Source organism: Chenopodium album, chromosome 5 (assembly GCF_948465745.1).
Source record: "Chenopodium album chromosome 5, dcCheAlbu1.1, whole genome shotgun sequence".
NCBI classification, from domain to species: domain Eukaryota; kingdom Viridiplantae; phylum Streptophyta; class Magnoliopsida; order Caryophyllales; family Amaranthaceae; genus Chenopodium; species Chenopodium album.
The window spans coordinates 18,668,770-18,693,535 of record NC_137838.1 but is presented as its reverse complement, the minus strand read 5'-3'; the positions used below and the strand labels follow the sequence as shown (position 1 = coordinate 18,693,535).

At 37.1% G+C, this 24,766-nt stretch overlaps 2 pseudogenes; both read left to right on the top strand.

The window, feature by feature from the left end:
* Positions 1-283: 283 nt before the first annotated feature.
* On the top strand, positions 284-1,117 carry LOC145632703 (uncharacterized; annotated as a pseudogene).
* Positions 1,118-11,908: 10,791 nt separating this feature from the next.
* Positions 11,909-12,646, top strand: LOC145630555 (uncharacterized; annotated as a pseudogene).
* Positions 12,647-24,766: the final 12,120 nt, after the last annotated feature.

Here is a 24,766-nt window from a genome sequence, read left to right as displayed (position 1 = left end):
ACCAAATTGCGGACATCTTCACGAAAGGGCTACCACGAGTATTATTTGAAGATTTTCGGGATAGTCTAAGCGTCCGTCCTCCTCCCGCTTTGACTAAGGGGGTGTGTTAAGATATATTAGAATAATATATCATTGACTTTGTATATATTCTAGTTCCTAGTATTGTGCTTTGTTTATATCCGTTTCCTAGTTTGTAGCTAAATTAGTGCCTTGAGTTAAGGCTTGTATATTGTATATATTGATATCTTAATGGAATGAAAAAGCCACGGAAATAGTTACCTTCATGGTATCAGCAGTATAAGGTTTTTCTTCCGCTGCACCCTACTGTCCCGTTCCGCCATTCTTTCTCTTCTCCCTTCTCTTCTCCTTCTCTTATCATTTCTACACTGCAGCCATGGCCGAATCCAAACACACTTTTCATCCGGCCTTTACAGTGTCGAATATCAAAAGCAACGTTCCTATTACTCTTGAAATGGCGAACGTCGAATACCTCTGCTTGGGCAGAACTTTTCAAAATTAATGCTCGTTCTCACAAGGTTCTAGACCATATTATTTCTCCGAAAGAGAAGGTGGTGCTCCTTCGACCCCGGAGGAAAAAGAGTTATGGTCGACATTGGATGCACTCGTTCTTGGGTGGATTAATTCCACAATTTCGAGGGACCTTATGCACACAATCATGGAACCTGATTCAACGACAATGGAGGCTTGGGATAGGCTCAAAAACATATTCCAAGACAATCAAAATTCCCGTGCCGTGACTCTTGAACAAGAATTCTCTAACACCGATATGGAGGATTTCCCTAACATCTCGGCGTATTGTCAACGTCTCAAGAGTCTCTCCGATCAATTGAAGAATGTTGGGGCACCGGTGGATAACAACCGCCTTGTCCTTCAATTGGTCTACGGTTTATCCGAACCGTATAATGGGGTTGCAACTTTGATAAGGCAAAGCAATCCTCTTCCTCAATTTTACCAAGCCCGCTCAATGCTCACGTTGGAGGAGGCAGGCTTGGCAAAGAAGGCTGCTATGGCGTCGGCTATGGTGGTGAGTGCTCCTCGAGATGTTGCTTGTTCTGGGGGTGATTCGGGTATGTCTCGGGGCAAAAACAAAAATTAGAAAAAATCAGGGGGTCGCAAACAATCCGGTGGTGGTGGTCGAAGTAACAGTACCGGCGGAAATGGTGGCGGCCAGAGCTCCGGTGGACATCAGCCCAGCCGCGATGGTCCGCAACAGCAGCAGCAGTCCTGGGCTGCCCCTCCACCTTGGCAGCAAGCGTACCAGCCTTACCAACCTTGGGGTTGGGCTCCTTGGGCTGCACCTCCTTGCCCATTTTGCACCCAAGGTTGGGCTAGGCAACAAGGCCCAAATAAGCAGCAGCAGCAAGGCGTTTGGCAGCAGCAGGGGGTTTTGGGCCCACGCCCACAGCAGGCCTACATGGGTGGTCCACAACAGTAGCAGTCCATGCCTTTTGTCCCGACGGATATTGAATCGGCTATGCACACCATGACGTTAAGCCAACCCGATCCCTCGTGGTACATGGACACCGGTGCAACCTCACACATGACATCCTCCAACGGTAATCTCTCGTCTTATTTTAATTTGAGCAATCATCATAATGGTATTGTTGTTGGTAGTGGTCATACAATTCCAATTCATGGTTGTGGTCATATTACTTTGCCTTCCCCGAACCCACCTTTGTCCCTTAATAATGTGCTTCATGCTCCTAAAATAATTAAAAATTTAATTTCTATTAGGAAGTTCACCACTGATAACTGTGTCACCGTAGAGTTTGACCCTTATGGTTTTTCTGTGAAGGATTACCGGACGGGGATGCCAATAATGAGATGTGATAGCCAAGGAGATCTTTATCCTCTTACTACCACTTTCAAAAATTCAACTCCTTCAACCTTCACCGCTTTAGCTTCCTCACTTTGGCATGATCGATTTGGACACCCGGGTTCTTCTATTTTAAAGGCTCTTCGTAATAATAAAAGCATTGAATGTACTCGTAATTCTAGTGCTAGTATTTGTCATTCTTGTGTACTAGGGAAACACATTAAAATGCCATTTATTTCTTCGAATTCTAGTACTTATATGCCTTTTGATATTATTCATAGTGATTTATGGACATCTCCGGTTTTAAGTTCTTTGGGTCATCGTTATTATATGCTTGTTTTGGATGATTATTTGAAATTTTTGTGGACTTTTCCCTTAGCTAAAAAGTCGGATGTGTTTGACAAAATTTTAGCTTTCCAAGCATTTATTCGTACCCAATTTGAACGACCTATTAAAACTTTTCAATGGACAATGGGCGGGAATATGATAATGGTCCCTTTTGGGCTTTATGTGAGTCTAATGGCATGTCTTTCTGTCTTTCATGTCCCCATACCTCGTCACAAAATGTTAAGGCCGAGAGAAAAACTAGATCATTAAATAATATCATTCGTACTCTTCTTTCTCATGCTTCTTTACCCCCGTCTTTTTGGCATCATGCTTTGCAAATGGTAACATATCTTCATAATATTCTACCAAGTAAATTGCTAGAATATAAGTCTCCTATCCAAGTCCTATACCAAAAGGACCCTTCATACTCTCACTTACGTGTTTTCGGGTGTTTGTGTTATCCGTTGTTTCCCTCTACCACTATTAACAAACTTCAACCTAGATCAACACCATGTGTTTTTTTGGGATATCCATCGAATCATAGAGGTTACAAATGCTTTGATTTGTCTTCTAATAAGATAATTATTTGTCGGCATGTCATGTTTGATGAGAGTGTTTTTCCTTTTGCAAAATTGCATAATCCCTCTTCCCATGATTATGATTTTTTGGATGATGGACTAACCCCATATGTTGCACATCATTTGCATTCTGCTGGGCTGCCACAAACGGCCCAATCCTCTCCCCCATCTCCTCAAACTGGGCTGCCAGAAACGGCCCACTCTTCTCCTCCTTATACACGGATTGGGCCTCCCTCCCCTACCTCTCCTATCAGCCCAGTTCGCTGCCCAACTCCTCCCTCACCTCCTCCTAGCACGCAAGTCACTAGTGGGCAGAATAGGGCTCCACTAGACCGTGGGCCTGTTCAATCAGCCACGGCCCAGTTGGGTCCTACCCAACTAGTTGACCCAAATGCTTCCACGGCTCCTCTCCTTCCTCATTCAATTCCACAGCCTACTCCTTCCACTATTGTCACTCGTAGTCGAAATGGTATAGTCAAGCCCAACCCGAAATATAAAAATTTCAGTGCTATGACGACTAATGTTACGAAATCCCCTTTGCCCCGTAACCCCATTTATGCTCTAAATGACCCGAATTGGAAATTGGCCATGGATGATGCATATAATGCTGTTATTAATAATAAGACGTGGGAGTTGGTGCCCCGTCCGCCTGATGTTAATGTTATTCGTTCTATGTGGATTTTTACTCATAAGGTGAAATATGACGGTTCTTTTGAAAGGCATAAAGCCCGTCTTGTAGGTGATGGAAAAACATAACAGGTTGGCATTGATTGTGGGGAGACTTTTAGTCCGGTTGTGAAGCCGGCTACTATCCGTACTGTTCTTAGCCTTGCTTTGTCTAAAGCTTGGTCGATACATCAACTTGATGTTAAGAACGCTTTTCTACATGGTGAACTTAAGGAGACAGTTTATATGCATCAACCCCTTGGATACCGTGATAAAACTCACCCTGATTATGTGTGTTTATTGCGGGGTTCTTTATATGGTCTTAAGCAGGCACCCCGGGCGTGGTATAAGAGGTTTGCAGATTTTGTTGCTACTATTGGTTTTACTAATAGTAAGAGTGACAATTCCCTTTTTATTTATCGTCAAGGGAAAAATGTGGCTTATTTGCTTTTATATGTTGATGACATTATTCTTACTGTTTCTTCTGATACTCTGCGGCGTTCTATTATGTCCCTTCTTAGCTCGGAATTTTCTATGAAGGACTTGGGTCATCTTAATTATTTTCTTGGCATATCAGTGACAAGACATAAGGGTGGATTATTTTTGTCACAACGAAAATATGCAGAAGAGGAAATTATTGACCGTGTAGGGTTTGGCTTCGTGTAAACCTTCGGCTACACCTGTGGAGATGAAACTGAAGGACAGTTCTACAGGTTCACCTACTGCCGACCCTACATTGTATCGTAGTCTTGCAGGGGCCTTGCAATATCTCACATTTACTAGACCGGATATATCATATGTGGTCCAACAGGTTTGCTTACATATGCATGATCCGAAAGAGAAGCATATGGCTGCTCTCAAACAGGTTATTCATTATGTACAGGGCACTATTGATCATGGTTTGCATCTGTATCCATCATCTATTTCATCTCTTGTCTCATATACAGATGCAGATTGGGCCGGGTGTCCGGATACGAGACGCTCCACATCCGGATATTGTGTGTATTTGGGTGATAATTTGATTTCTTGGTCCTCCAAACGACAGGCTACTCTATCTAAGTCTAGTGCCGAGGCAGAGTACAGGGGCGTTGCTAATGTCGTTTCCGAGTCGTGTTGGCTCAGAAATTTACTTTTGGAGTTACATTGTCCGATTAAGAAAGAAACCTTGGTATATTGTGATAATGTGAGTTCTATTTACCTTTCAGGTAATCCGGTACATCATCAGCGTACCAAGCATATTGAGATGGACATTCTTTTTGTTCGTGAAAAAGTGGCTAGAGGTGAGGTACGAGTCCATCATGTTCCTTCTAGACACCAAATTGCGGACATCTTCACGAAAGGGCTACCACGAGTATTATTTGAAGATTTTCGGGATAGTCTAAGCGTCCGTCCTCCTCCCGCTTTGACTAAGGGGGTGTGTTAAGATATATTAGAATAATATATCATTGACTTTGTATATATTCTAGTTCCTAGTATTGTGCTTTTTTTTATATCCGTTTCCTAGTTTGTAGCTAAATTAGTGCCTTGAGTTAAGGGTTGTATATTGTATATATTGATAGCTTAATGGAATGGAAAAGCCACGGAAATAGTTACCTTCAAAATATATATATATATATATATATATAGGGGAGGGATCCGGTGAGAATAGGTCCATATGTGAGAATTCATACTTATATGAGACTGATTTAAAATTTAGAACATGTGAGAAAAAATTTAGAACATGTGACTCATGTTAAAATTTTGAACATATGAGTAATAATTTAGAACATTTGTGTGAGTAATATGTTTAGAACATCTGATTTAAGAGTTAGAACAAGTGATTAAAAATTTATAAAATTGTTTTATGAAATTTTAAACATATGAGTAAAATTTAGAACATCTGATTTAAGATTATGAACATGTGAATAAAAATTTTGAACAAATTGATATAGAATATAGAAAGTGTGAGTAAAGAATTTAGAACATAATAGAACATACGCTTTGAAATCTGGAACATATAATTAAAAATCATAGAACACACGTTTTAAAATTTAGAACATATAAGTTAAAATTTTAGAATAAGTTATTTAAAATTTATGACATCAAACTTAACTAATTTATGGTTTATAACATGTGAATACTAAATTAGAACATTTGATTTAATTTAGAATACCTAAGGAAAAATTTAATTAGAACATCAGATTTAAAATTTAGAACATACGAGTAAAAATTTAGAACATAAAGAGTGTTCTCACATATGAAAAATCCTCACATAAGAAAAATTCTCACGAGAGCCTTCCCCTATATATATGAGAACACTCTCGTGAGAATTTTTCTTATGTGAGAATTTTTCATATGTGAGAACACTCTTTATGTTCTAAAATTTTTAATTATATGTTCCAGATTTTAAAGCGTATGTTCTATTTTTTTTACTCGTATGTTCTAAATTCTTTACTCACACTTTCTATATTCAATATCAGTTTGTTCTAAATTTTTATTCACATGTTCATAATCTTAAATCAAGTGTTCTAAATGTTACTCATATGTCTAAAATTTCATAAAGCAAATTTTATAAATTTTTAATCACTTGTTCTAATTCTTAAATCAGATGTTCTAACATATTACTCACACAAATGTTCTAAATTATTACTCATATGTTCAAAATTTTAATTTGAGTCACATGTTCTAAATTTTAACTCGTATGTTCTAAATTTTTACCCACATGTTCTAAATTTTAAATCAGTTCTCATATAAGTATGAATTCTCACATATGGACCTATTCTCACCGGATCCCTCCCCTATATATATATATATATATATATATAATCTATTTAACTTCTTTAAATTACTTCTAGTTTACACATTTTTAATTAGATGATTGTAGTTATAACATAATCTACTTCATCAAACATATTTATATTGATTAATTTATTAAAAGTCAATGTTGTTACTTTCAAATAGTTTGTGCATTGAACCTTTTTAATGTGTATGGAAGTATATAAAGTGCGTGGATGTTGTAGATCTATATTGAGTCATCCATATATGGCAAACTCGAGTTTACTCTAGCTACTAGTATAAGAGTCGAGACACTTTGACTTTAAAAAAAAGGTCAAAAGTAATATATACTTCTACCAAAAAATTTAACAGGGCCATTATACTGAAGTGGTACACTACTTTACTATCTTATGGATCGGAGTATTTCTCAAAACTCACTAATATAATATTTATGGAGTAGCTTATACTTATACTTCAAGCATATCATGTTGAGATTAATTATACAAGAAAACTATGGTGATTTACCAAGCAAATGTTGAACTATATATAGTGATTTTTTTTTTCTAAGTAATGGTAAAAAAAAGTTAGGAAAAAAAAAGGGTGAAAGCAACTGTGGGCAAAATGCAATAGTAAGGTTGTTTTATTCCAACTAATAGTGGGGGAGTATTTTTGGCAGCCTCTTCTTTGGCCTAGTCCCAATGCTTTGTTCACGTGAAATGCTGCTTCAGTGTTCTTTTTTTTTGTTCTCTTGTTATGTATGCATAGATTTTCCCTTATTTTGCCCTCTATATTGTAGAAATTATGACTAATAACAATTAATAATATAACATACTTATCTGATTTAATGTCGTGCGTGACATAGCATCACTGCCCTAAAGTCGAATTTGCCCCGTACTTGTACACACGGACTCATAGCAATCGACCTCCAGGGTTACACGACTCTAACTCTTCGGTGTACCACAGAGAGCTAGATTGAGAACACCATGATCAATGCCCAAAACCAGAAACTATTTTGTGTAACATTTTTGGAGTAAAGAAGAAAAGTCTCTCTTTTTCGTCCTCAAATGAAATGCAAAGGCTTGGTTTATATATAGTATTGATGCTATGATGTGCATAACGTACTTGGACACATGATTAGTCAAAGGAGAATTTTAATTCCCTAAAATCAAGTCATCACCACTAATCAATCAAGAGAATTCAAATTAAGATGCAAACGGCTGGGATAAATAAGGAAGTATTAGTGTAATATGGCACAAAGAAATATTGGTGATTAATGTCACTCAATTAAGGCAAATTTTGTGATTGATCTTTTGAAGCAAATGTATCTAGACTTGGAGTTTAACTATGGGAAATATCTAAAATCTCCAACATTCCCCCACATGATTCAAAAGAGCAAAATAAAGAGATATGAATTTGGGCAATGGATATTCGGTTTTGCAAGTATCAATGTCTTGTGGACTTGAATTGATACCCAATACTTACAATTGTGTTCTACAGTCATGTTGGGTGGACTTGGCCTTGAACCTTTCATGAGGTTAGTAAAAACACAGTTGCGTACTAAACCTTTCTCAAATCAAAGGTGTTCTCGCGAAATTAAAAATGCCCACATTTGCCTGGATTTTTCATGAATGCTCTAGAAGTCCTAGCCTCTGGAACTTCATAGGGGATTGGGTGTAACCCCCACATTCACATAGGTAAGTTCATCAAGTTTGTACTGCCACAAACCACCTTTATATATTAAGGCTATGAACTTATTAAGAGTTCTTTAACTCAACCTCATACACATAGCAGTAAGAAGTACCGCATCTCTTTATTAATAGGAATGGTCGTGGTACTATACTTGAGCTCTTTTGTGACTTCGTTTGACCCATTGAACTTAGACATTTCTAAGATGGGTATCAATCACAATTCACTCCTCATAGGCTTAAACTCATTCCTTGTGCTTACTCTAGCACCATTTTTCTGCAAAGGCCTTTGTTGAGGAATCTCTAATATTCCTCTCACATCACGTGATCATAATTTTATAATTAGCATTCATGCCTCTAGCATGTATACATTTTTATTAATTTTTTCATGGTAAGTTACCTCAATTGTAACTTGTACTTCACAACACATGTATTTAATGGAGTTGGCTCCCCCCACAATTGATATCTACTAATAGATTTTGCAATAAGATTGCATAACGTTTTGAGCCAAACCTTCATAGTGAACTCATCATTGTTGGTTACTTCGTAAGCATTTTCAACCTGGAAATTTAATTCTTATTTCACAGTACCATACAATGATCATTAGAGAGCACTTTCAGATCATAGTCTCCACCTACACTATGATTCATATCATAACAATATTCTCGTTTGAACCACTATGATTAATATCATAACAACATTAAGTTAAAAGCATATATATGATTCACAATCATGGTCAAGCTAACAGATTACGAGAATAATCATGTGATGACTTCTCACACCATAGCTTTGGTGCTCAATTATTAAATATATAATAAACTTATTTACCTTGTATTATTTTTTACAAGGGCACATACTTAGAAACAATTCCTCCACTTTCAATTTCATAACTAAGTTATCATATTAATTAGTTTGTAATATAAGCCTTCATTTGAACCACTATCAAAACATTAGAGGATAATAATGCAAACAAACAAATAAACTCACAAACTTAGTCATGATGAGAAATAACAAAGATAGTCAAACCTTCCGTGAAGTTATATCAATTTCTTTACTTTCAACTGACTCATGAAAGTCAACATCACATCCATCCAATGGCTTTATTATGGTTACACAAAATTGACTTTCACAAACTTCGATAGATCATAAATAAAGACTTATATTTAACTTCTTTCTCTCCAAAACTAGTACAAACACAAGGACATGGTTTCTCCATATGGTTATGGATATTTATCCATCACTTTTTGAAGACACCCCATGACTTCTTCTGATCCTCAAACCTTTCTAATTAAGAAAGACAATTAGATTTAACTAGTTTGGACTCTGAATTTGCTCCATCCTACCAACTTCACTAAAGAAAAGGTTAAATAAAAACATGAAGCAAACTATGTATATATATGACTCTTTGGTGTAAATTTTAAATTATCATACCATTACAAAATTGAGAAAACATTCTCAAACTAGCGCATATGATTCACATATTGGAATTTAACACAATTCAAGTCATTCTCAATGTAACAGTATTATGTCAACCCATTGTAATCAAATAACTCAACCTTGATCGCATATAAGGTCCTTTAAATAGTGCATTCAACAAATCATAACATCGCAGTCTTAAAACACGACTGCGAAGCACACCAAGGAGCATCTCACCATAAGTAGGTACCCCCACACAACAAGCATTTCAGGTTATCATATAAACAATTTGTTAATTAGAGGATACTAAGACAAACTCTTGTGAGATGGAACTTTAGCCAACATAGTGAGCTGAAAGTATTAATACACCCCGCATACGTTACATTAACCAAAGTTATAACACGGGCTATTTAAAAGACCTTTAAAAAATTTATGGTTATTCCCTCTTAAATTTCCAATATACGGAGTTCTCATAATTCCACCATTTACAATCTTAAGTCTTTTAGACATGGTCAAAACAAAAATCTTACTTCTCCTATATAAACAAGTAGAATAAAACACATTTAAAATTCTACTCTCCAAGTTTAATGAATAATCATGGATTTACTCAATATAATTTAAATATCAACACTTTAAGTCTCATACTCATATGAATTGCAATAATTGACTTAGTCAAAGAACATACTCATCATATCCAGGCACACTAGATTAGGAATAAGGTTTAAGCTTAAAGCTCTTTAAGAGTCACATAAGGTCATAAGTAAATCCAAATCAACCAAGTCACTGAATAATGAATAAATATATAACATAAGTTATTAACTTACAACTTGACAGATCAACTAACAATATATTTACAAGTGAAGATATTCTCAAGAGATTCACCCTTTATCAACACACTCACTTTACTAACATACTCGTTAGTCTTGAAATCAAACACAACTCACCCCCCACATTGTAAAGCAATATATCATAATAATTATGCACATATAAGGGGCATATAATAATCATGTTATGTAAACTTTAATAAAAGTAAAATTTAAGAGAACTTTCCTAGCATTGAGCACATTGGAGATGCGAATTTACTCCAAAAGCAACATATACACCTTGCATTGCGACATAGTTTATTATATACGAGCATTCATATGAGTCATGCGTCCAACTCAACTTTCATATACGAAGCTATCTCACAACAGACGAATCCACTCTTGCGATTTTCATCTCCTCAGGTTAAACAAGAGTTTTGATAATAAGGCATCATCAGTTAGAATATAGACATATGAATTTCCTCAAAAAATAATATATACATATGAACATTCCCAGCTAAACCCTAAGATTATTGATGACGCAACATTTCGGTCGCTAATTAAGCTACTTCCGATGTTATTGACATTAAACAAATCTAATGCATAGTCCCTCATCTAGTTATACAACAGAGTAGAGATATTATAATTAGAGTATTGATCTTATCAAAGGTCTTTAATTGATGATAAAAACATAGGAAGATACGACAAATAATGATCTTAATTTCATCTTGAAGATGAATATGTATTTTGCGTTTCATCAAATCAATCGAATAATCCAAGGCAATTACATGATTACACTTCTAAATTGAAGGAAATTAAAATATACTTGTATAACAACAAATTATAACAAGCTAATCAATAGTATAATTGCACAATTGATTAAAATCTTCAATGGCACCACAAAGTTATTATAGTAAAATAGAGTATGCACATACTTCATTTATGTCATGACTCATAAGCTAATTCAAGTGCTATGCAATATACGTACTGTATGGAAAAACAACATATACTCCACCCAAATGTTAATTCAAAATCCATAAGTGCAACATGATTTCCAAAATCCATGCTTAAACAAATCGACCAGCAAATAATAAAATCAATGTGTACTAAACTAGTCTCCCTATTAGCCATAATCTATAAAACTTAGGAAATTCGACTTTAGATTGTAGGAATTATGACTAATAGCAATTAATAATAGAACAAACTTATCTGATTTAATGTCGTGGCGTGACATAGCATCACTGCCCTAAAGTCGAATGTACCCCGTACTTGTACACACGGACTCATAGCAATCGACCTCCAGGGTTACACGACTCTAACTCTTCGGTGTACCACGGAGAGCAAGATTGAGAACACCATGATCAATGCCCAAAACCAGAAACTATTTTGTGTAACATTTTTGAAGTAAAGAAGAAAAGTCTCTCTTTTTCGTCCTCAAATGAAATGCAAAGGCTTGGTTTATATATAGTATTGATGCTATGATGTGCATAATGTACTTGGACACATGATTAGTCAAAGGAGAATTTTAATTCCCTAAAATCAAGTCATCACCTCTAATCAATCAAGAGAATTCAAATTAGCCTTTCAATCAAGATGCAAATGGCTGGGATAAATAAGGAAGTATTAGTGTAATATGGCACAAAGAAATATTGGTGATTAATGTCACTCAATTAAGGCAAATTTTGTGATTGATCTTTTGAAGCAAATGTATCTAGACTTGGATTTTAACTATGGGAAATATCTAAAATCTCCAACATATATAACCTACACTCTTTTCTTCACTACTCTCTACCATTACACTTCCTACTGTGCTCTTCTTTCTCTTCACTACTATCTTCTATCATGGACTCCTCTAAGTCCTCAGCTCTTCTCTTCATATGCATGCTTTTCGTTTCCTCGGTCACTCCTATATTGGGTTTTGGCTATTGTGGTGATCATCCCTCTCCCAAGACTGGAAAGAAACCCTTTGAACCACCGGCCACCATCCCTAAATTGCCCGTTCCACCAGGCACTGTCCCCAAGTTGCCCGTTTCACCAGTAACTGTCCCTAAGTTACCCGTTCCACCGGTGACTGTCCCCCCTAAGTTGCCCGTTCCACCAGTGACCGTTCCCAAGTTGCCCATTCCACCAGTGCCCATCCCCAAGTTGCCCCTACCGCCTGCTGGCATCCCAAAATTGCCAGTTCCACCAGTGACCGTTCCCAAGTTGCCCGTTCCCCCAGTGACCGTCCCCAAGTTGCCCGTCCCACCAATGTTGAGCCCACCATAAGGCCCAAGTGACGCGCCATGCCCACCAGGCAGCAGCCCATCAAAAGGACATCCCACATGCCCAATTGACATCTTGAAGTTGGGTGCCTGTGTGGATCTTCTAGGTGGGCTAGTCCACATTAGGCTTGGTGACCCAGCAGTGAACAAATGTTGCCCAATTTTGCAAGGGCTTGCTGAGGCAGAAGCAGCAGTTTGCTTGTGTACAACACTCAAAGTCAACCTTCTTAACCTTAAACTTTATGTTCCCATTGCTCTTCAAGTCCTCCTCAGTTGTGGCAAGAACCCACCTCCTGACTTCACTTGCTCTATTTAAATGGTACGTCACTTCCTTATTACTCGCACTTAAAACTTAATTTTTTCACCTCTAAAAAATGAATAAATGTTATTATATTATATATCATTAGATTTGTCATAATATCTAGTTTCATAATATAATTTTGTAATAATTTTTACTAATACACAATTAAAGATATTATTGGTCAAAGTAGCGTCTCGGCAAATGTGCCGGTCAAACTGATGCATATAAAAAAAACAGAGGGAGTATAAAATAGACTCATCAGCTTCTATACTTGAATCTTACTAGGCCTGACATTAGCTATACAGTGCAACAATTGAGTCAGTTTCTGCATAATCCAAGGGATCAACACCTTTCTGCTGCTGTTCATGTTTTGAAGTATCTTAAGGGCACCTTGCATTATGGTTTGTTCCATTCTACAGACTCTACTCTAAAGATTAAAGCCTATTGTGATGTTGATTGGGGTACTTGTTCTGATTCAGGCAGGTCTTTAGGCTACTGTGTTTTCCTTGGGGATGCATTAGTTTCTTGGAAGACAAAGAAACAGAAAACTTTTTCTAAGAGTTCCACTGAATCAGAGTATAAGATTATGAGTTATACTGCAAATGAAGTCATTTGGCTGGAATGATTGCTTTATGATTTGGGTTTTGAGATTGAAACACCAATTCCGCTGTACTGTGATAATATTTCTGCTATCCAAATTGCAGAAAATCCATGTTTTCATGAGAAAACAAAGCATCTGAGGTCTAAGTCACAGAAGTTAGATGTTCATTTCATTCGAGAACAAGTTCAGTCTGGTTTTCTTAAGCTTGTTCATGTTCAGTCTGCTTTGCAACTTGCTAATCTGATGACAAAGGATTTGGGGTCTGATCAGCACAGGTTTCTCAGTTTGAAAATTGGGATTGTTAGTCAACCTCTTCCTCAAGATTGGATCTCTACAGCTCCATCTTGAGGGGGGTTGTTGAGTATTGTTGTAAATATCTTTTATACAAATATGTATCCTTGCTGACTAGGTTAGAGTTTGTTAGAGTTCCCTCATTTTTAGGAAAGTTGTTAGAAGATTAGCTGATGTAGTTCTAGGTATTTAAAGACTGTTTTACTCATTAATCAATACAATTGTCATTTTACACAATTTAATTCCTTCTTACAGAATTTTTCCTCTCTTCTTCTCTCGTTCTTCTTCTTTGAAATTTCAGATAATTCTGAAATCTCACAAAAAGCTTGAGGGAGAAAAACATATGATTAAAGAGTTTCGATCTAGTCTACTTTCCAGAGTAGTAAGAGAGAAATTGAAAGATATATGGTGTTGAAGATGAAGAAATCCGGCAGTGGGACAGCAGCGGAGAATTGAGGAGGTTGGTGTTGATGGAGGAATGGGTGTTTATGGTGGTGGAAGTTAGTACTGCCGTACTGGTTTGATATGGATGGTGGTGGTGGGATGAAGTCAGCCATGAGAGAGAAAGGGAGAATGGGTCATCTATAAATGAGTTCTTAAGTTAAAACAAAGCATTAAAAAAAACTCATTACAGTCATTAGTCACTCTCTCTCCTTTAACTTAAAAATTGTGCCAAGATCTATGGGTCATCTATTTAGAAACGGAGGAAGTACAAATTATTGTTATTTCTTGATCACGCCTTTTATGCAGGTTTAAAGGGAATTTGTACTTGAAATCACGCCTAATAAGATAATTAATAATTTGGTTTAGGCTAATATGATTTTAATTCAAGTGATCGCCAATAATAGATCTATTTGTGCATTAATATTTAAACAACATAGATTAAACAAGTTTAGGGTTAACCTAATGATTGATTGTTAGTCAGAAAGCGCACATGAATATGAGAAGAATAAAGTAGAGGCCTATTTTTTAGGGCGGGTTCTTTCTCTTTTAGATTGGATTCGTACCCTCATCCCCGAATATCCAGTCATGGTTCCAGACCACTATGGATTTAGAGATCTTTAGGATCGTGAAGGGGTGTAACCTTCACCATGTGAACGGTTTACAAGTTCCTAAAATTTGATGGCGACTCTTTTGCTCTTGCTTCTTTCACTTTGGACGCTACCATGCTTAAGTGTATGATCACAATGGGGTTCAAGTTTGGGATGCTTGAAATTATTCCCTACAATTACAAATTAGTCGGATAATGATATCATTAAGAGCTTAAATCGCCTAATTAAGGAAAAGGGTAGCAATCACATGAATTAATCAGCTTTAGGGGTAGTAATTAAAAACTTTTTTTTTCAGGGGGAGTAATGTCCAAAGCCTCTGTTTTTGAGGTAGTAATTAACAAAAGTTCCCTCTATAAAACACAGTTATGGAAGTATTATTTCAATGGTCTCTTTATTGTCCTCACTCCTCACATATTTTTGACTTTTAGAAGTGTTAAATTCCCTCCATTTTTTTAAGTATGGTTTCACTTTTTGCTCAATTTTAATGCAAACCTTTAGGCATACATAGCTACTAATGTGTAATACGTAGTGCAAAAATGTAATAATAGTTGATATTGAAAAATTACACATTGAAGCAACTCAAACAAAGTCAACACGAGTATTTTTTTCATATATATTGATGGATATTCCATTTATATTGGAGTAATAAAGGGATGGACTATCTTATTACAGACAGTCTTGGAAGATTTTGGGGCCCTGTTCAAAAATAAAATTTGGGGCCCTCCATAACTCCGCTAGTGGGTTTTTAGTGCCAATATCCTAAGCCTAGACAAAGGAGGAGAGTTACGATAGGCCAGTACGTGACAGCCAGTGTAAATCTTTGTCACGTCGTTTGGCATGAGCCATAATGATTGAGAGTAGTACTAGGTTGGGTAACCTCTTGGAAAGTCATTATGTTGGCTCATGTAGCTAACCCTTCTAATGGGATTAAGGTGTTCTAGGCGAAGAAGAAGAGGGGCCCTCCATATTTAATTGAAAAATAAAGTTGAATGTTTTTTTAAGAAAAGTTAATTAAAATTAATAATTATTTAAAAACCACCACCAGCCCAAGCTTTCCCCGCCGCCACTGACACCCCTTCCACGTGGCTTTGGTCACCCAAACCTCCAACCTCGGCGCCGACGACGCGCCTAAACCCCCCTCCCCTAAACAATTCGCCTTCTTCCCCCCTCACAAAACCACTACCTCCTTCATGAAAGCATCAACCCCTAACCCTGCTTCGGCGCCGGTGTCGCGACTGCCCCTCCCTTGAACCATATAACATTAGTAAGTCCATATAACATTTGTAAGTCCAAACCCAATAGCCCATTATGAATTTCTTAGGAAAAAAAATTATTATTAATTCAGATTTGTATTGTTTATTGGAGTTATGATTCTTATGAATTTCTTAGGATTTTTTTTTATTATTAACTAGTGTTAGGCCCTGGTGATGCCCCGAGTTACCGCATTATTTCCATGACAAAATCTTTATTAATATTTAATTTTTATTAAATGACATGTAATATGGTAATAGCTTAGTGGCTAACACCTAAGCTGGAATTTAAACTTGATGTTGTGGGTTCAAATCTTGTAATAAGAGCCATATTTTTAGACATGAAGTGAAAATCGGTTTAAATGAGGAGAACGCCACATGGCACCTAAACTTCTTTAAGAACGACTTGAGGAGAGCGTCATGTGACACCTAAACTTCTGTAAGAATGTCTTTTAATATATAGTATAGATTCGGATTGGATCAGACTGGATTCGGATTATGAGATTTTATATTGGATTGGATTGGATTATGAAAACTTTTGATTTGGAATTGGACTATAAAATAAGAGTCCAAATATATTTCGATTTAGATTGGACTAGGGGATCACCTCGACAATGGGGCAAGACGTCGAGGGGATGAAGGGGATCACCTCGACAATGGGGCAAGACGTCGGGGCACTGAAGACTCTTGCCAAGGATCTGGTGTGTGGTATCGATGGGATCGATAGCCGCATCCAAGTCTTGGAGGTAGGGGCCGAGGCAGCGGCATCGGGCGCCAAGGAGGCGGCCCATGAGCTTGTCTCGCAAGTGGCCAACGCACTCAAGGGAGAGCTGGCCAAACTCCAAGAAACCCTTCAAGGGCAGCTCCAAGCAATGAAGGAGCAAGTAGAGTCACTCAAGGGTGATGTGGCTCGATGTAGGGCGGCAGTGGCCGGGTGCGCCATACAAGGGACGAGACCGAGGGTGAAGGTTCCGGAGCCGCCAAGATTCGAGGGGAAGCGTGACCCCAAGGCTCTTGACAACTTCATATGGAGCGTCGAGAGATACCTTGAGGCCATGCACATGGAGGACGATGCTTCCAAAATTTGCACCGCCAAAATGTACTTATCGGATGATGCCATTCTTTGGTGGAGAAGGCGACAAGAGGACATCAAGAAGGGGCTGTGCTCGATCGCAATGTGGGACGAGTTCAAGAAGAACTTGAAGAGGCAATTCTACTCGGAGAATGCCGAGGAGCTAGCTATGAAGAAGCTACGTGGTCTAAGGCAAACAGGGTTGATTCGGGACTACATCAGTGCATACTCGTCACTCATGCTCGAGATCCCTGATATGGAGGAAAAGCCTTATCTTTTTCATGGATGGCTTACAAAGGTGGGCCAAGCAAGAGTTAAGAAGACGTTGGGTAAGGACTCTTGCGGAAGGCATTGCTGTGGCGGAGTCCTTGGTCGAAGTTTTGAGTGGGCCGAGGCGCGACAGGGGCAAGACGGTCGAGGAGAGCGGCCATGAGGGGGAGGAGGCATCACTCCAATCTAGGGTCAAGCACGGCGCATATGGCAAGGACAAGGCCCAGTCCAAGGGGGATAGTGACAGGCTAAAGTCGTATCACCTAATCAAAAGTAATTACCTAAGTCCTCTAACTTATGCAGATAGGGAAGTAGGGTCGAATCCACAGGGAAACTAGTCTTTCTACCTCTAATTAATTATTATAATCTAAATTATCTAAGTAACCAATATTTTTGTGATTTAAAGTCTATGATACAAAGAATATGAGTAAGAAGAAATAATCAGGAAGAAATCAAATAATAATAAAAGCCTAGGGCATAGGTTCACTAATAAACAATATTCCAGGGTAAAACATAATAATCAATCATCAATGCATTAATTAATCAGATCATAAAGGGCTTTCGCTACGTGTTACAATCACAGAGTTAATTTACCGGTATTAAATCTCATCTCTCGAATCTCGACCGAACCATTTATAAATTAATCTGCCTATTGAAACTAAGCCTAAACATCAATTCTCATCTTTCGAATCTCGAATCAATACTGCTAAACTCATACAATTAAACCTGGCCAAATCTAATTGCATAGCATTAAAACAACCAATAGGAAATTAATCAAGCATTAACAATCAACAACTATAAATTACCCCTTCATTTTATTTATTAGATCCCCATAAACCCTAGAAAGAGAACTACTCAGACATGATTAAAGCTAAACACATCAAAGTAATTAAACAAGGCATAAGGAATTGAAAGAATAAAAATACTGAAATTAATAAGAGAAATCGTACCGAATCGACGGAATTACAAACGGAGTTTAGGAACAAGAGAAAAGTAAAAGTTTAGAGAGAGAAAAGTAATAATAGAGTGTAAAGAAGTGTCCTAAACTTGCCTAATAAAATTACATTAATATTAAGCAAAGAGTTCTAAACTAAACAAAACTAAATCGAAGCTTAATCGTCCCTTCAGAAGCTCGCGCCCGGTCGGGCGCCACACCGCCCGGCCGGGCCGCCTTTTGTCTTTGAACCTTTTCTCGCTCCCGGTCGGGCGCGTGTCCGGGCGCGGTGCTCTTCCTCTTCATTGCTCGCCCCGCCCGGCCGGGCGCGTGCACCGGGCAAGGCTTGTGACCCCGGGCGGGGCTCTTGGGCAAATATATGGACTTCGATTGGGCCTCTCCTCCTCGGCCCAATCGGATTTCCTCCTTGGGTCTTCGAACTCGGTCCAAATGCCTCGGGATTTCCAATACCGATCCCTTAATCACCGATTTGCTTCTTCTAACCGGTCTTGGGCTTCAATGAGAGGTCGTGCTCCTCCAATGCTCGTAGTCGCTCCTCGAAAATCCGGGAAAATGCTCCAAATGTGCAATTTCCTATAAAACTCAACCAAAACTACGAAAACACTGGAAAACACCAATTAGTAATAAAAGTGGCTCGAAAGAGCCAAAAACACTACTAATTACGACCAAGGGACGGGGGTAAATCACTTATGTAAAACGGACATATCAAACACCCCCAAGCCAAACCTTTGCTTGTCCCTAAGCAAAGAGCACATCAATGAACATATAAAACATGCCTCACCCCAATAATAAAATCAAGCACAAACGATTCAAGGCAAATCAAATGAACATGCTTCAACATCAACCAATCTTATTCATCTAATCACCCTTCCTCCCCAACAATTGTCAAATAGAGCAAACCACAAGAGCATATAGAATTCAAGACTAGTGCTCACACACTCAACTCTCATTTATGTGGCGAGTAAAAGATGTACTCGATTGCTCTCCATCCCTACCCCTTTATGTGAACAATGCCCTGCCAAACTCACAACACTCATGTGTTTAAAAAGACATACACTCAACCTAATAGTCGACTCGGAATATGTCAAGTCATAACTTGTATTGATAAACAACACTTTCACATTTACACAACTCTATGCACAAGGTCAGAAGGTCTTTAAAGCTTGTAATGTAAGGCTAGGGTAAAGGGTAGGATAAATTTGGGGAAATATGTGAGAGAAAAGCTATGCATTAAGGGAGCCAAATCCTAAATAAACCCATGATCAAAAATAGATGATGATCATACATCTCCAACATAACCAACTCCAACAACAATCCACCAAATATAACTCCAATCATAATAATCAATCCCAACACTTACAAAATTCACTCCCAAAAATATAATAATAATGAACTAGAGTGAACGACAAACTTTGAACTTAAACCTCAAATATTTACATTGAAACTCAACTTTATTTTTCTTTTTTTTTTTATCAACCTTCACTTAGATCATTTGAACATCAAACACTTTTTTTATTTTTGCTCTCTTTTTTCCTTTTTGCTCTCTTTTTTCCTTTTTTTTTTTCATTAGAAGTTCACTTTTTTTTTTTTTCATCCCACTTTTTTTTTCAAGAATATACAACTTTTAAACTCATCAAAACAAAAATATGATCAAGAACAAATTACTTCTCAAAACCCACCCAAATTGTGCAAATAATGTGCACACTACAAACTCCCTCACCTCACTCACTAATAGCTCCCCCAAGCCAAGCTTGGGACTAGTAACCAATGGGGCAAAATAGGCTTGTAATGTGGCTAATAAACAACAAATAAGTCAAGGCAACAACATGGGTAGCAAGAAGGGAACAAATGTATCTAAATAAATCTGAAGGCTACCTAAAAGAACAAATGCCTTCGTCCTCCACATGTGCATAATATTGAGTCATGAAACACTACTCATAGTTGCAAACCAATACTCAAAATCATTGACATACCAGGAACTAATCACACATTCCTAACCAAATCAACTAGTCAAGCACTATATTCACAAGTAGTTGGGCAAAATTGACGCAACCTAAGTTTAGGAATCCAAGCAATTAAACTTTAAATCATGATCAACAAATCCACAATGCTCATTATCAAAAACCAAGAATCAAAACAATTTTTTTCAAGTATGGGGCACAGGGAAGCATGATTTACAATTCATTGGAACGTATTTTTTTATTTTTTAATTTTTTTGTGTTTTTCATATAAGGAAAGCAAAAAAACTAAACTAGAAAGCAATAAATCTAAACTAAGAAAACACACCAAAAATAAAATAAATAAAAGAAAAGAAAAGAAGAAATATATACCAAATCCAAAATCTCCCCCATGCCAACATCAGACAATGTCCTCATTGGCCTGAGGCTAACCCAGCTGGCTAATCCTCCTCATCCTGGTCCATCCGTGTGGACCCACCTCCTCCACTGCTACCTGCACCATCTGCACCAAAAGAGCTACCACCAAAATGTAGGGGTTTATAGGTACTACGCAGCGGAAATAAACATGAATCATATTCATGCAGTACCTAATCCAAGGATCTTTGCATAACACATAAAGAACACATAATTGTACCTTTAAAGCGTGATTCCACGTGCGATCGAGCAAGAACAATGGGAGATAAAGAACCTCAAGTGTGATTCCTCTACTTGGTCCACGGGCACAGATTAAGACCTCCACTAATGCTAGTTAGTTGCAATTGAAACCTTCAATTGACCTTCTACGGAGAGGAGAGACATACTCACCAAGAACCACCACGAACCAACACACGCGCCACCAAGGGGTGGCCGGCCGTGAGTCCAAAAGGGGGGAGGAGTGAGAGCCGTGAGTTTGTGAGAGGATTAGGGTTTTGGGGTTGGTTGCCTTGATGTCAAAATCTACTGTAAGTTGATTATGACTTCTTGCATCCAACTCTAGGCATGGATCTTATTTATAGATCTCATCTCTAAATAAGAGCCCATGTCAAAATCCCAAAACCTAATTCCAATCTAACTATGCTAGCCCAATCCAATTCATGATTAGTTAATTGCTCATGAGGCCCATTAATGGGCCTCTTACTTGCTTAACCCAATACCCTTGTGTGTGACCTCATAGGATCCATTCTATAGGGCTTTGGACTATTTGACTAGTCCAAAGATCATCTCTCATAGTCTAGCAACAGAGGATGACGCCCCAATAGAACGAACTTATTATCTCCATAATAGTGATCCTTGATATATCTAGTAATTGCACTTATCGAAGACATAATTCCTTCAATCTCCCACTTGTCTGAGACAAGTGCGCAATATTCAAATTCCTTAAGTCAATGTGTGTCTATTTGATAATATGATTGCATCTTATGTCGTGATCATATTAATCTACAAATCTTTTCTTGAAATCTGAGTTAGAATTACAAAACAAATGATTACTATGTAATCCATTTGAGCACGGCCATGCATTTTCTGAATTCTCCCTCCTCAAAGGGCCAAGACACATTCCTAATTAAATAGGTAGACTCTATCCAATCTTGTGGCAACCAAAGCTCCCACTCAACTTCTGAAATAACCGGGAAACACCCTTTATAATCTCTAGTTACGGGCAGACGTTTGAATGTACCACAGTTATAACATCCATTGAATGAGATCAATGTTCCACTCATGTCAAAGGAATCCACTAATATATCCGGAAGCTGTATACTTTAACTTCAAAGTAGGTCTATAGTTCGATCATGCATCATTCATGCATATCCATGTAATTGACCGAGCATCACTACGCTCCTATAGCCCATGAAACTGCGCTATCCAATCAATCTTAACATGCTAGTCCATTATTGGAAATCATTTATGTCCAGTTTAATGATTCCGAACTAGGAACTTAAATAATATATGAATTTAGTTCACCTGTGGGGTTTCATTCAAAAGGTCATCAACCTAGTGAGCCCATCAATTCATAATTATTTTGGACATTTTATTTAATCTTGAAACCACAATTAAATAAGATTGAAACTTTGTTTCAATTGATAAACATAATTCTACAAGCTAATGTATTTACTTTTGTAATATGCTTTCTCAAAACATACACAACTAAAATTACATAACTTGCTTCAATCCAAAAACCTTAGTATGACTCTCATACCTTGGTCATGGAAGGGGTTTAGAAAGTAGAGTTCATGAGACATTCTAATAAACATGAATTTTGCAATTTCTAAATCTTATAATCATTTTCATCTCCATACACTAAAAATTTTCCTTCGCCCTTTCGCAAGGAATGAACTTAGGAATTTCTAATTTGTATTCCAACGTTACATTGGATTTCGATTGAAATCTATCATCACTTGTTCTTAGAACACATGAATCAAATAGACGAGTATAGTCCATGGTATGCATGATGCATCCTTTGCAAATTGCATAAGGATCATCACTCAAAATCTTAATTTCATCAACCTTTCTCAAGGTATTGAATCATTAAGGAATGTGCCATGTTACATGGGATTGAAACTCTTTTCAATATAATGTTGAACCTTATAAGAATATTATCAATATAAGCTTCTTATCCAAAACTCAAACATCCTTCGAGACCTATCTATATAGATCTTGAATCCCAAATGTACTCATCTTCTTCTTCAAGATTTTCATACAAAATGCATTACCCACCACTTGACTCTTCAAGCAATGAATAATTGCTCTTTATACTAGACCAAGAAGACTTCATAGCTCCCACTAAACATCTTGTACATACAAGACCTTTTCTTCATTTTACGAGAACATCAAACGATTTGATTAACTCACAAAATTAGGAACATAACTCCATGATGCTAACTTCAATCCATTATGGATCTTTTATGCATCCCTAGGATTATTGAATCTCCAAACTTTTGACTGTATCATATACAAATCTTATTTCATGAACAATTTCAAGAAAGTGTTTTGAAATCCATCTACCAAATTTTATAAGGTAGAAATCCCTAAAGTATTTTTAATAGATCTTTGCAACATGACTAATGTAAAGGTTTCATCGTAGTCATAGTCATACTATGAATTTGTTGAATCCTTTAACAAGTCTTTGCTTTAGTTAGAAAACATTTTTCTTTCTTGTCTACTTTGCTTACAATGGGTTTCACCCAATTAGGCAAATTAATCAAGTGTCATACACTTTCTTACAGACTTAGAATCTATTTAAGAATTCATGGTTTTTAAACCACTTGGAGTCATAACTTGTCAAATCATCTTTATTACTTGCATAATCATCATGTTCCAAAATGAATATTTTAGAACTCTTAGTCAATATGAAATCATATTTCTTTGGCTAAGTTTTACATATGCTAGTCATCATTGTGGTTTTTTATGCAACAATTGAAACTCATACAACAACTTTGTTTAGTTTTCAATGAGAAACGACAATAGAGGATGTGCACTTGGAATGTACTACCTTCGACACATGGTTATTAATCCCATTACACTTAATGAGACCACACGTTGTCATTTGTAACATGAGGTGAATCATGCTCATATTGTTGCTGTTATTCGATAACTTCTCGAATTTCTTCAAGATTTTCGAAATCACTTTTCTTGAACTCTTTCAAGGCTCTCGAACTTTTCAAGATTCTTATACTCCCACTTGCCTTTTGAGGAGGCATATTTAGAATAGGGTGAATCAACCATGGTTTGAGCCATGTTTGTTTGTTGCTTTTCTCGAACTCTTTCGAGATTTACACTACTCCCACTTGACCTTTTGGAACAATTTCCATAAGGGCACCTACTTGAGCAACAAACATTTTGTACTAAGCGTGGTTTGTGTAGTAGTACCCCGTGCTCTATATAGGAAACGAATGTGCATTAAACGATTCAATACAACTTTTATTCCTTGCTTTGTAGAAAAACTTTATAAGAACTTTTCTTATCCATATCACATATGAAGCCTTTGCTACATTCTGATTTGACCTGTGTAATTTTTGTTTAGTTTTGTAGCTTATCTTAAAAGTATATCCCTTGAACAATGGTTGGAAGATAGGTAATTTAATTTACATCCATTATCAAAATGTATCTCATATATGTTGATAGCTCCCTTCACAAACACTTCACAAGGTTTTCTTTTGGAGTTTGTTGTAAAACGATTTCACAACTCTTGGATGTTTATCAATGTCTTAGCTTAAATTCTCATTATTACGATCATATCGCAATATCTCGAATGTGTTGCCAAATACATGTCTTGACTTAAATTTTCACAATTACAATCATATTGTAATGTAATCATTTTCTTGTCAAGTTGATACTGAACTTCATACTGAAAAATTTTGAACTTTTCAAAATCTTCACTCTTATGCTTCAACTAAGCACAACTAGTGATCGTATCACAAATGAAGTTTCGTTGTCCATCTCTAGCCTTTGAATCTTTGGTTTTCTTACATCGATATGTATTCGACCTCCAGTTCACATCATCATTTCTCTGAATGGTGACTTAGTCAAAATTTCAAATTAGAATGATAATTACATATATCAATGGATTCATAATCCGATGATATTGAAAGTCCATCCCTTTGGATCTTCTGCATGCAATTTTCATTTTCATTCGAATTAATTGACATATTAGAGACAACTTATATATATAGAAATGGTTTAACTATTTCTATCATATAGAACTTTAAACCT